This window comes from Schistocerca nitens, chromosome 3 (assembly GCF_023898315.1).
Source record: "Schistocerca nitens isolate TAMUIC-IGC-003100 chromosome 3, iqSchNite1.1, whole genome shotgun sequence".
Classification (NCBI taxonomy): domain Eukaryota; kingdom Metazoa; phylum Arthropoda; class Insecta; order Orthoptera; family Acrididae; genus Schistocerca; species Schistocerca nitens.
Window position 1 is genome coordinate 39,241,986 of NC_064616.1, and position 12,889 is coordinate 39,254,874.

The following is a 12,889-nucleotide window of genomic DNA, read 5'->3' on the forward strand; positions in this document are numbered from 1 at the left end:
TAAACAAGATGTGGTATAAATTCAGAGAAAGAGTCTTGACGCAATTGAGAGATGTGTCAGAAATAAACTAAAGAGAGATAACACTGTTTCAGAAGCAATAAAAAAAAGCATGCCAAATTTCAAAGAATGGAAAAGCTCCAAGTGTGCCAAAGTTTTACAGAAGCTCGAAATTTATGGCGAACTTCAATACAAGATGCTTTTAAAAGCTTTCACAGCGAAACTCTATCTCGAAATCTCTCAGAAAAGCCAAAGCGGTTCTCGTCATATGTAAAGTACACCAGCAAAAAGACACAATTCCCTCACTGCACGATAGCAACGGAGATGTTACGGATGATAGTGCCACTAAAGCAGACTTACTAAACACAGTTTTCCGAAATTCCTTCATCAAAGAAGATAAAGTAAATATTTCAGAATTCCTATCGAGAACAACTGCCAACATGTGTGACTTAGAAGTAGATATCCTAAGTGTAGCAAAGCAACTCAAAGCTCTTAATAAAGGCAAGTAAATGATCCAGATAGCATACCAAGAGGGTTCCTTTCAGAGTATGCTAATACAATTGCACAATACTTATCAATCATATACAACTGTTAGCTGGTTGGAAGAGCCCTGCTGAAAGACTGGAAAGTTGCACAAGTCACACCAGTACCCAATAAAGGAAACAGGAATAATCCACTGAATTACAAATCCATATAACTGACGTCGATTTGTAGTAGGATTTTGGAACAGATATTCTATACGAACGTTATGAATTACCTCGAAGAAAACTTTCTGTCGACACTGTCAGCATGGATTCAGAAAATATCATTCATGTTGAACATGATGTACGGTGTGTTAACAACAGGACTTCTAATCAAATTGCATTCCTGTGGAGCATAGTCTCAGTTGTGCGACTGGATTCGTGATTTCTTGTCGAAAAGGTCACAGTTCGTAGTAATTGCTGGAAAGTCATAGAGTAAAAAAAGTTATATCTGCCGTTGCCCAAAGAAGTGCTATAGGCCCTCTGCTATTTCTGATCTACATAAAAGATTTACGAGACAATCTGTGCAGCCCTCTTAGATTGTTTGCAGGTAATGTTGTTCTTTATCATCTTGTAAAGTCTCCAGATGATCAAAACTAACTGCAAAATCATTTAGACGACGCATCTGTATGGTGCGAAAAGCGACAATTGACTCTAAATAATGAAAGTGTGAAGTCATCCACATGAGTACTAAAAGCAATCCATTAATTTTCGGTTATACAATAAAACACACAAATCTAAAGGCTGCAAATTCAGCTAAGCACTTATTGACTATAACTACAGGTATTTAAATTGGAAATATCACATAAAAAGTGTTGTGAGGAAAGGAAACCAAAGACAATAATTTATTGGCAGAACACTTACGAAATGTAATAGGTCTACTAAAGAGACAGTTTACACTAGTCCGCCCCTTCTGAAGAACTGCTGTGCAGTCTGGGATCCACATGAGACAGGAATGACAGAGGACATCGAAGAAATTTAAGAAAAAGAAAGCTCGTTTTGTATTATCGCGATATATGGGAGAGAGTACCACACTTATGATATGCGAATTGGGGTGGCAATCATCAAAACAAAGGCGTTTTTCGTGGCGACGGATGCTCTCATGAAAATTCGATCACCAACTTTGTCTTCCGAGCGTGAAAATATTTTGTTAGTGCCCAACTACATAGGGAAAAATGATCACCATAACAAAACAACAGAAACCAGAGCACACATGGGATGATTTAAGTGTTAGTTTTTCCCACACGCTGTTCAACAGTGGAATGGTAGAGAAATAGCTTGATGGAGGTTCGATGAACCCTCTGCCAGGTATTTAATTGTGAATTGTAGAGTAATCATGTAGATGTAGTTGTAGGTGTACGTAGATGATAGATAATCAAAGTCCTGACGAAGAATTGTTTCAGCTGTTCCAGTCGGGGTGGGATTGTGTAGTATTAGGGCAAAGACAACATGGCCCCACTCTGCATTGTTGCCAACTTTATTCAGCATGTCGGATCCAAGATGGAGGCCATAGATGTGTCAACGTCGCATTGACATCATGGCGGTAAGTTCAAATTTTGGCAGGAAAATAGGTCAATTGGGCTACTTCCACTGACCTAACCCCCCTTCCCTCCCCCTCCCTTCCTCCTCCCCTTCCTCCAACATTTCCCCCTCCCCTCCCCACCGTCATCTGTCAGTGCTGAGCTGCTGGACAGGATGAACATAAATCTTTATTTTGCATGCATTGTTTATTTATACAACTTGAGTTATCATACACAGTAGCCCCATTCAGTGTATTCACCATGAGTTCCAGAGTCCAACTGACGTATTTCACAACACCGCCACCAGAGGACACTGTCGGCCCTCCCCCTCACCCCTCCCATGACGTAATCCAAGATTCCGGTCTGGGGAAAAATGGCGGGAAAAAGGACTCAGTCTGTGTCTAGCTGCTGGATGGGGAGGACAAACGTAATTGTTTACTGTGTTCAGTGGATAAGATGTCTGTGCTGGAGAAGGAGGAGTATATTAGCTGTAACCATGCATGTGAGGACTGTGTCCATAGCAATGATATTTGGTGAAGATGATTACACTTCATGAATTAATGAAGATGTAGCGGGATTGGGCTAAATTGTGCTTTGCAACTCATAATGATAGATGCTTGTGCTGTAACTGTAGATCATTCGATAAAAGTCCAGTCAGTCAGTCTTCCAAAGCACAAGAGGTAAGACGTTCATCCACTCTGGCGTGTGGCCTCTTCCAACGGGCACAGAGACTCGGGCAGGGAGCGTGCCAGCTCATGGCTCAATGGGTCGTGAGCTAAACACTTCCTGTCACGTTGGAAATACCCACGGCCCTCCTCCTCCTCCTTCCCATCCCCGGTACATGGATATCTTCCGTCATTGAACACGAACTGCTTCCGGAGTTGTTACATCTGGTGTTGCGGAATATTGTCACATACGTAACTTGAAGATGTCACAGGAACTAAATGTACCACTGCACAAAGCAAGAGAGAGAGAGAGAGAGAGACAGACAGTTTTGCTGGTGACGTGAGAATAATTAAACAATTACACATTTTATTACGATGATAACACCACCGCCACACTTGAACACGGACTCTAGAAAGATGGCTGCACACTTGTGAAACCGTCCCTGAGACACTTCGCGCGCTTTTGTGGGAAATACCCTTGTCTTTGAGCACGAGTTGCTTCAGGAGTTACTAAATCCTATGGCGTATGTCCCTAAATGCACTTTCAAAGAGATTACTGCACAGTAGTTTGCTTCAATTTTGCGATTTATACCGCCACACTTGAACACAAACTCCACAAAAAGGTTGTGGTACACTTGTGAAACCTCTCAGTCTTCCTCCACTACTCCAGAATATTTGCGCGCATAAACAAATTAGGTAAACTGTTTAACGTCTCAATACATTTGCAAATGTTGCTTTAAATAATTTGTTTCATATACACTCGCATACAAAACATTGCACATAGATGGAAATACATTACAGCAAAATACAGTCGAAAAAAAATTTCTAAAGTAAATGAGCGCAATTACGCCGCGTCGAAACTCGGCATACGATCCTACATGACGTAAAAAAACTAATGTTAAATTCACTTTCACAATAGTTTGCTGCATGAGGTACGATCGTAACTGGGGACCAGCAAAGCGGTGGCGCGTCCGCCAGTGGCTGCAGCTCGACACAGAGCGAAGTGTAAACCGGAAGTGGGGTTTTTCCTGCTGCATCCACAAGCGCGCGAGAACCGTAGCCGACCAGACCAGCACCAACTTGTCCTGCGTGCTCATAGCAGCATTCATCTGCAGGTGGGGTAGAATGCCCTACTCCTATTGGCTTCTGAAAATACTGTTTAGGTCCTCCCATCATCCACTGTACCTGATCGGTTCCCGCCAAATCGGTGACTCTATATAAACCCTCTCCTCTTCACTCCTGGTCTCATTCAGTCATCGGCAGTTCTTCGATATAGTTGTGCGTCTATGCATGTCTCTCTGTCTCTCGCCAGTCAATCATGAAGTGCAGCAGTAGCAGCACCACCACCAACGTCAGCGACAGTAGCAAGTGTTGTAGAACGGCTGAAGAAGAAGAATAGGGAGAATATGAACTACCACATAAGTGAAAGATTTATATATATATATATATATATGGTTACGGTGTTTAAATTGGGGAAAAAAACTTAGTGTGTTCAAAAGTTCTCGTCAGTAACAGCAAGCTCCTAGGACTGCCACGTGAGTATAAAAAAAATTGTATAAGTAGTGTAATTAGTTTTTTTCTGTACTGATGGTTTATTTCTTATTCTTGTTATCTATAGCTCACTTGCTGGAAATTCAGAAGGACTTGGAGACATTGCTGGAAGTTGGAAAAATACGTCAGCCTCACACTGTGGAACCATCTCCAGCAGTAGCGGATACACGGCGCCAATAATCGCTTAAGATTTTAGAAGAAGAGGGAAATATCTATGTAGTAGTAGTAGTAGTAGTAGTAGCAGCAGCAGCAGTCGTAGCTACGGAATTTAAAAAAAATATTTGTGTTTTGTCTTGTTACAGCGACAGTTCTAGAAGTGCTAGACGGCCTAGACAGACAGCTGGAAGCAATATGACATTTGCAACAGTCTCCAGAACGTAATGAGATTTCAGTGTGAAAAGAATTCTAATTTTTTTGCTATGTGTCTGTAGAAGTATAGGGCATACACACACCCACCCACCCACACACACACACACACACACACATATATATATATATATATATATATATATATATATATAGTGTTGTTGTAGGTGAGATGGATCAGCAGCATGTCGATTCTGATAAGGATGAAATACCTGATTGGGTCAGGGAAGTGGCCCTAGACGGAGAGGTACAAATGCGGTGTGACCTGGCCCTTTTACAGGAGGTTGGCTTGCCTGAAGAGGTGGTAAATATACCAGACAACGTTTGTAAGTTGCTCACACTGTGGACCTAGAGCGGGAAAGGTAATTACACACTCCCCTTATAATCATGTGGTGGTCTGTATTCTTTCTTTGCTTACAGCAAACGTTGTACTTGTTTTCTTTCTTCTTCTACAGCAGATGCATCTACAACAGCAGAAACATCATTGGGAATCATCGCCATAGACAGGTGGCTCCCACTGGCCTGACTCGGTAGTGCCGCCTCATTCTCCTTCTCATCCTCGTCAGAATCACTGCCCGAGAAATGTTTGTGTGCCACAGTAGATACAACTAACCACTTCACCGACAGGATGGACATCACCCTGTGGTAGTAGTAATAGAGATGATCCTGTGACTAGCGGCAGTTCCATCTCCCATTATTTTAGTGAAGACATCGGGTCAGTGACACCATACCGCAGTTAAAATACTCGGTGGGTTGGAGACGCCTTTAAGGAGCTAATCTTGTTCATGAGGATCGAGAATCTGGCAGGAGCGTACCGTGACCCTGTTGGTTTTCTAAGGTCATGCCTTCCTGTTGTGGAAAAGGAGCTCCTTAAGGTAGTCAATGATCCACAGTGTCCCACCATTAAATGCAGTGCAGTGCTGTGCATCGAGTGTCACACCCCTGCAAAGTTGATTCTGGCATTGAAGACACAAGTCTTCATTATCTTGGGGGGGGGGGGGGAGGGAGAATGCCGTGATAACGCGGAGCATGTCAATCGCTGAGTGGTTTCGTAAATCCAGCTTGAGTGCTGTACTGGTCTGGTTTTCCGAAATGGAAGTGAGAGGGCCAGCTAAAGCACTCATTCAAGTACTACACCTGGACGTCCATACACATGTCTATGATCTGGTAAATGGAGAGTATATCTACACTACTGGCCGTTAAAATTGCTACACCATGAAGATGACGTGCTACAGACGCGAAATTTAATCTACAGGAAGAAGATGCTGTGATATGCTTTTCAGAGCATTCACACAAGGTTGGCGCCGACACCTACAACGTGCTGATATGAGGAACGTTTCCAACCGATTCCTCATACACAAACAGCAGTTGACCAGCGTTGCCTGGTGAAACGTTGTTGTGATGCCTCATGTAAGGAGGAGAAATGGGTACCATCACGTTTCCGACTTTGATAAAGGTCGGATTGTAGCCTACCGCGATTGCGGTTTATCGTATCGCGATTTTGCTGCTCGCGTTGGTCGAGATCCAATGACTGTTAGCAGAATATGGAATCGGTGGGTTCAGGAGGGTAATACGGAACGCCGAGCTGGATCCCAATGGCCTCGTATCACTAGCAGTCGAGATGACAGGCATCTTATCCGCATGGCTGTAACGGATCGTGCAGCCACGTCTCGATCCCTGAGTCAACAGATGGGGACGTTTGCAAGACAACAACCATCTGCACGAACAGTTTGACGACGTTTACAGCAGCACGGACTGTCAGCTTAGAGACCATGGATGCGGTTACCCTTGACGCTGCATCACAGACAGGAGCTCCTGCGATGGTCTACTCAACGACGAACCTGGGTGCACGAATGGCAAAACGTCATTTTTTCGGATGTATCCAGGTTCTGTTTACAGCATCATGATGGTTGCACCCATGTTTGGCGACATCGCGGTGAACGCACATTGGAAGCATGTATGCGTCATCACCATACTGGCGTATCACCTGGCGTGATGGTATGGGGTGCCATTGGTTACACGTCTCGGTCACCTCTTGTTCGCATTGACGACACTTTGAACAGTGGACATTACATTTCAGATGTGTTACGACCCGTGGCTCTACCCTTCATTCGATCCCTGCGAAACCCTACATTTCAGCAGGATAATGCACGACCGCATGTTGCAGGTCCTGTATGGGCCTTTCTGGATACAGAAAATGTTCGACTGCTGCCCTGGCCAGCACATTCTCCAGATCACTCACCAATTGAAAACGTCTGGTCATTGGTGGCCGAGCAACTGGGTCATCACAAGACGCCCGTCACTACTCTTGATGAACTGTGGTATCGTGTTGAAGCTGCATGGGCATCTGATCCTGTACACGCCATCCAAGCTCTGTTTGACTCAATGCCCAGGCGTATCAAGGCCGTTATTAGGGCCAGAGGTGGTTGTTCTGGGTACTGATTTCTCAGGATATATGCACCCAAATTGCGTGAAAATGTAATCACATGTCAGTTCTAGTATAATATATTTTTCCAATGAATACCCGTTTATCATCTGCATTTCTTCTTGGTGTAGCAATTTTAATGGTTAGTAGTGTATTTCAAGCCCCCTAAATATATAGCTAATAAGCAGGCATGCATTAATGTCGAAAGTAGAAAGGATCAGTTTTGTTTTGCATGCTCAATCCCGGCTTTAGAGAGAAATTACAACTCTAGGGATCATCCTGAGCGTCCCAGTACATGTCACGTAGGTGATAATATTCGTGGTTTTTGGAACTTTGATGGTATCGTGTTCCCCGTCAAGATCCAGGACATACCTAAATTTGAGGCGCAGAACACCAGAATATCGGTTCATGCTTATGGCCTAAAGAAGAAAAGGAAGTCAGATGAGTAGGACAAACACATTGTCGTAGTTCTCAAAATTTACCGGTGAGCGTGAGATGCATGTAAACATGCTACTCTTCTCTGAAGACGATAATTATCATTATGTTTGAATCGAAGACATGTCCCGACTCATGTCCACCCAACTGATTGTGAGTAAGCCGGCCGTAGTGGCCGTGCGGTTCTGGGCGCTACAGTCTGGAGCCGAGCGACCGCTACAGTCGCAGGTTCGAATCCTGCCTCGGGCATGGATGTGTGTGATGTCCTTAGGTTAGTTAGGTTTAATTAGTTCTAAGTTCTAGGCGACTGATGACCTCCGAAGTTAAGTCGCATAGTGCTCAGAGCCATTTTGATTGTGAGTAAGCATGATGGTAAATAACATATTTGCTTAAGGTGCCTGAATTATTTTTCCTCAGACAAGTTATTAGTGGCACATCTAGTAGATTGAGCTTTCAAGGACCTTGTACGTGTTATTATGTCTACTTAGGAAGACAAATTCATAAAGTTAAAAAATGCTCACCACCAGGAACGATCCCGTTTGTAGTGTACACTGATTTTGAATGCCTCCTCGCTCCTGTGAACCGCTGTCAAGGTAATCCCATGACTTCACATACAAGCTTTACAGAACAACATGTACCATATGCGACAGTGTACCAAATTGTATCGTCCTATGAGTCGAGTCTTAACCGCTACAAATCTTATGTCGGGTATAATCCTGCAGTTTGGCTGCTCACTGAGCTCAAAAAACTTTCTTGGGAGATTGATAAACTTTAGAGCGACAACGTTCCCATGACCAAATCTAAGGAGAATGAATATTTGTACAATAACGCGCTTGACTGACATATTTGTGGGCTGCCGTTAGACAGAAATGTGGAAACTCCTCGTAAGGACCACTGTCATCTTATAGGAATGTTCCGTGGTGCTGCTCATAATACGGGCAATTTGAAGTACCAGCTACCATAGCACATACCCGTTTTCTTCCTAAATTTAAGCAGGTATGACGCTCATTTTCTAGTTGAACACTTGGCTGATTTCGGTTGCGAGAAAAATCGGGTCACTGTCCAACCTGAGAGCGTCGAGGAATACACTACACTCTCGAAACGAATGACGCCAAGAATTACGCTCCGCTTCCTTGATATGCTACGTTTTATGCAGGCGCCACTCCAGAAACTCGTTGGAACTCAACCTCTGGGGGATATGCATATCAATCGAGCTGCATTTCCCGACGAGGAAAAGTTTCAACTTGTGTCTAGGAAGGGAGTTTTCCCATACTAGTATGTAGATAGGAAGGAGAAACACAACAAAACCAGGCTACCCGACATAACTGCACTCTCTAGCAACCTTACAGGCGATGCCATAACGGATGCAGACTATGAACTGAATTCAACATCCCCACTTTAGGAGAGAATACACAGCTTTACATGGACACAAACGTGCACTTGTTTGCAGACGTTTTCGAGAAATTCTGGAGTCTACGAATGACCACATATTCTCTGGACCCTGTCTTTTATTAGACAGCACCTGGTTGTCTTGGGACACAATGCTCAAGTAAACGAAGTGCAGCATCGAATTATTGACCAATGCCCACATGCTTCTTCTCTTTGAGTGAGGGATCTGTGGCAGACTTGGCCAATATGGCCATAGGCATGAGAAGACACATGACCCACAGATGGTGACAGGTTCAATGCATCCCATGATTCGAGCTACATAATGTACTTGGATGTAAATAACTTATACAGGCATGCCATGCAACTATCTCTACCGACTAGTGAGTTTTGGTGGGTGCCCAAAGACGAATGCAAGGGATTGTCATATGCAGTAGCTCCTTCTATTGTGTTCACCATGAGGTCCGGAGTCCAACTGACCTAGTTCACAACACTGCCAGCAGAGGGCGCTGTCAGCCCTTCCCCTCTCCCCTCCCATGATGTGATCTAAGATGACGATCTGGGGAAGAAAATGGTGGGAAAAGGACACAGTCTGTGTTTCCGAACCTGCAGCAACCTCAGCCACTTTCTTGTTGAGACGAGCACCGACCTCCTGACCCATGGCAGCAACAACCTCCAGCATGTCTGAACCTGTAGGGCTTAGATCAACCAAAATACTTGGAATTTATGAAAGGATGTGAAAAAAGTGAAGAAAAAAATGACTACATTCATCGGAAATAATGAAGAAATTGTCCCATTAGATCAATGCCTAGACAATTCAGTTGTTGCATTTGATGATTTTATCCTTGGGAATCAAGATGTTGTTAGAGAATATTTCACTAGAGGAAGACACAAAGGAATAGATTGTTTTTACTTAGCTCAAACTTATTCATAAATACCAAAACAGTTAGTTAGAGATAATTTAAATTTTTAAATATATTTAGACAGGATGATACAAATTTAAATCATATTTACCATGAGTTTGTTGGTGGAGATTTAAAGCTTGATAATTTTAAAGAAATGTGTAGTAAATGTTGAAATGATCAGTTTGGATTTTTCACAATAAACATGACTAGAAAATCAAATGAAGGTAAATTTAGAAATAAAATACATTTCTTTTTTATTAATGTTTTTTATTCTTAAATAAATGTTTGCAAAATACGATCCAGAAATCGTTAAAAAAAGCTAGACAGAACAGGAGAGTAAAAGAACAATTAAAAGAAGAGTTTAGAAAATGGAAAAAACAAACAAGAACAGAGTATGAAAAGTTTAAAAAAGATCAACCAGTTATCGATGCCATTGAACAAGTCAAACAAGGAATTGAAGGCTTAGGTGACAATGTTTTGAAAGCAATTGAAGAAAATAGAGAAGTTGAAAAACAAATGGTTCCTCATTATTTTGATGAATTTAACGATGTTCCAGCAATTAAACATTATGAAAGTGATAAAAGAGATTATACATTAAGCGAATCAGAAATAACAAAGTTGTTAGATAATTATGATGAAGAAAGAAAACAGAAAGGTGTTAAAAAAATAAACATAAGTGAAAGAATGTTAGAATACATTAATCATAGTGAAGATAAAGTTTTTGGATTAAAGCCTGTTGGTACATTTAAATTTGTTGGTAGACTGCCTGTAAAATTTGAAGGCGATAAATTAACAATTGGTAATGGAACACATGAAGGAACTGATGGATTAATGACTCTTTTAACTAAAAAACAAATAACTATGGATGATATGAACACACTATTCACAAGTTCTGATCTGTCAAATTATGCAGATATATTGATTGAATGTTCTGACAGTAATCCAAATAAAATAAAATCAAGTAAAGGTAATAAATATAAAAATTTGATAAAAGAGATTGTTGAACTTTATTTTTCCAAAAAAGTGACATCAGATTCAGATGAAAAAACTGGCGAAGGATTAGTTAAAAAATATACAGAAAAACCAATTGAATATGTTTGGATGAATGATGTTAGACAATTAATTGATAGATTAGCTGTAATTCATGGTTAAGAACTAGCTGGAAATAAGAATTATCACAGTGAAAAAGTTGAAATAATGCAAATGTTGACTAATAAAGGAATTCCATACTTAATTAGCATTTTGAATAATCTTCCTCACACATTTTGGAAGAGTGAAAAACATGGTAAAGGATTAGTCAAATGGGTTTTAAATAATGTTCCAATGTCTGAGATGCATTTACCAGGATATAATTACTGTGGACCTCTTACTAAACTTGAAGAAAGATTAGCTAAAGGAGATGAAGGAATAAATCCATTAGATGAAGCTTGCAAAAAAACATGACATTGCTTATAGAGATAATAAAGATTTAGAAAAAAGACATATAGCTGATAAAGAACTTCAATTAGGTGCAAAAGAAAGAATGCATGCAAGTGATGCTTCTTTAGGAGAAAAAGTCGCAGCAACAGCAGTTAGAGGAATAATGTATGGAAAACGAAAATTAGGAATGGGTTTAGGCGTGGATGACAATGGATGGGGAGTTTAATCTTGATTAAATTTTGAATCTATATAAATGAACAATTTTACAATGATTATACTTTGCTACCTAGTGGCAAAACTAAACCAAAATCAATAAAATTAAAGTTAAATAATGAACAATTAAATGCAATTAAACCATATTTAACAGAGGTTCAAAAAAGGAAAAAAGAAAAGACAGTTGGTGGAAATTTACTTATTACATTAGGTATTCCCATTGTTAAAAAAATTATTGAATATTTAACAAAAAAGAAAGATGGTAAAGGACTAACACAACATGAAGGCGGATTTTTACCATTATTATTAGCAGCATTACCATATTTAGCAACAATTGGTTCTTTAGCTGGTGGATCTGCAGCAATTGCAAATGCAGTTATAAATAAAAAGGAAGGTGATAAAGAATTAGAAGAACAAAAAAGACATAACTTAGAAATGGAAAGGAAAGTTGGAACTGGAATAAAAAAAAATTCCAAAAAATAATTAATAAATATCCTAATGCATTAGGTAATTTTGATATAGAAGAACTTACTAAGCAACTAAAAATTAAACACTTTCGTGGAGTATATATGATTGATGAATTAGCAAATAAGCCATTTAAAATTGAATGTCGTATAGTAAATTTAGATACATCTGATAAGCCTCATACACATTGGATTTGTTATTATAAAAATAAAGATAAGAAAGTTGTTTTTGATTCATATGGTGGTAATATACCAAAAAAATTAGTTAACTATTTAGGATAAAGCGAATTATATTACAATACAGAAGGAATACAAAATTTTGATGAAGTAATATGTGGTCATTTATGTTTATTCGTTTTAAAATTGTTATGTGAAAATTATAATTTCAATGATATTTTAGATTTAATAAATTGACATTTTTGGAAATAAGATACATCAAAGTGAACATGTAGTTAATACATCTTCATTCAATCTAGAAAAAATCTAAAATATGATTAAACAACATATTACCGATCAGGTGTAATGAATCTACAAGAGGCACCTTCGTAAAGAGAGAAACCACGTCCAGGCTGACCAGCAAGTCGTTACTTTGCAGCTGTAAAGACTGAATACGGCTGATAAAATCACTAGAGTTTTTTATGTGATGAGGGCATTTGCCTATAACTGGTTTAAGCTGTGATGCTAGAAATTCATTACACCTGATTGGTAATATGTTTGATGCAGATATTACAACGTTGTTTGAGGATACTCTCTCTTCTACATATTTTACATTCAACAATGAATTTTATGATTAATCTGATGGTGTCGCCATGGGGAGTCCTTTGTCTCCCCTGGTGGCAAATCTTTTTATGGAAGAGTTGGAAGAGAGAGCTCTTAACTCTGCCACTTCTAAAGTGACAGTGTTTTGGTGTTACGTGGATGATACTTTTATAGTATGGCCTCATGGCGCGGAGCGTCTCCTGGAATTTTTACATCATATGAATTCCATACATGAAAATATTAAGTTCACTATGGAAACTGAA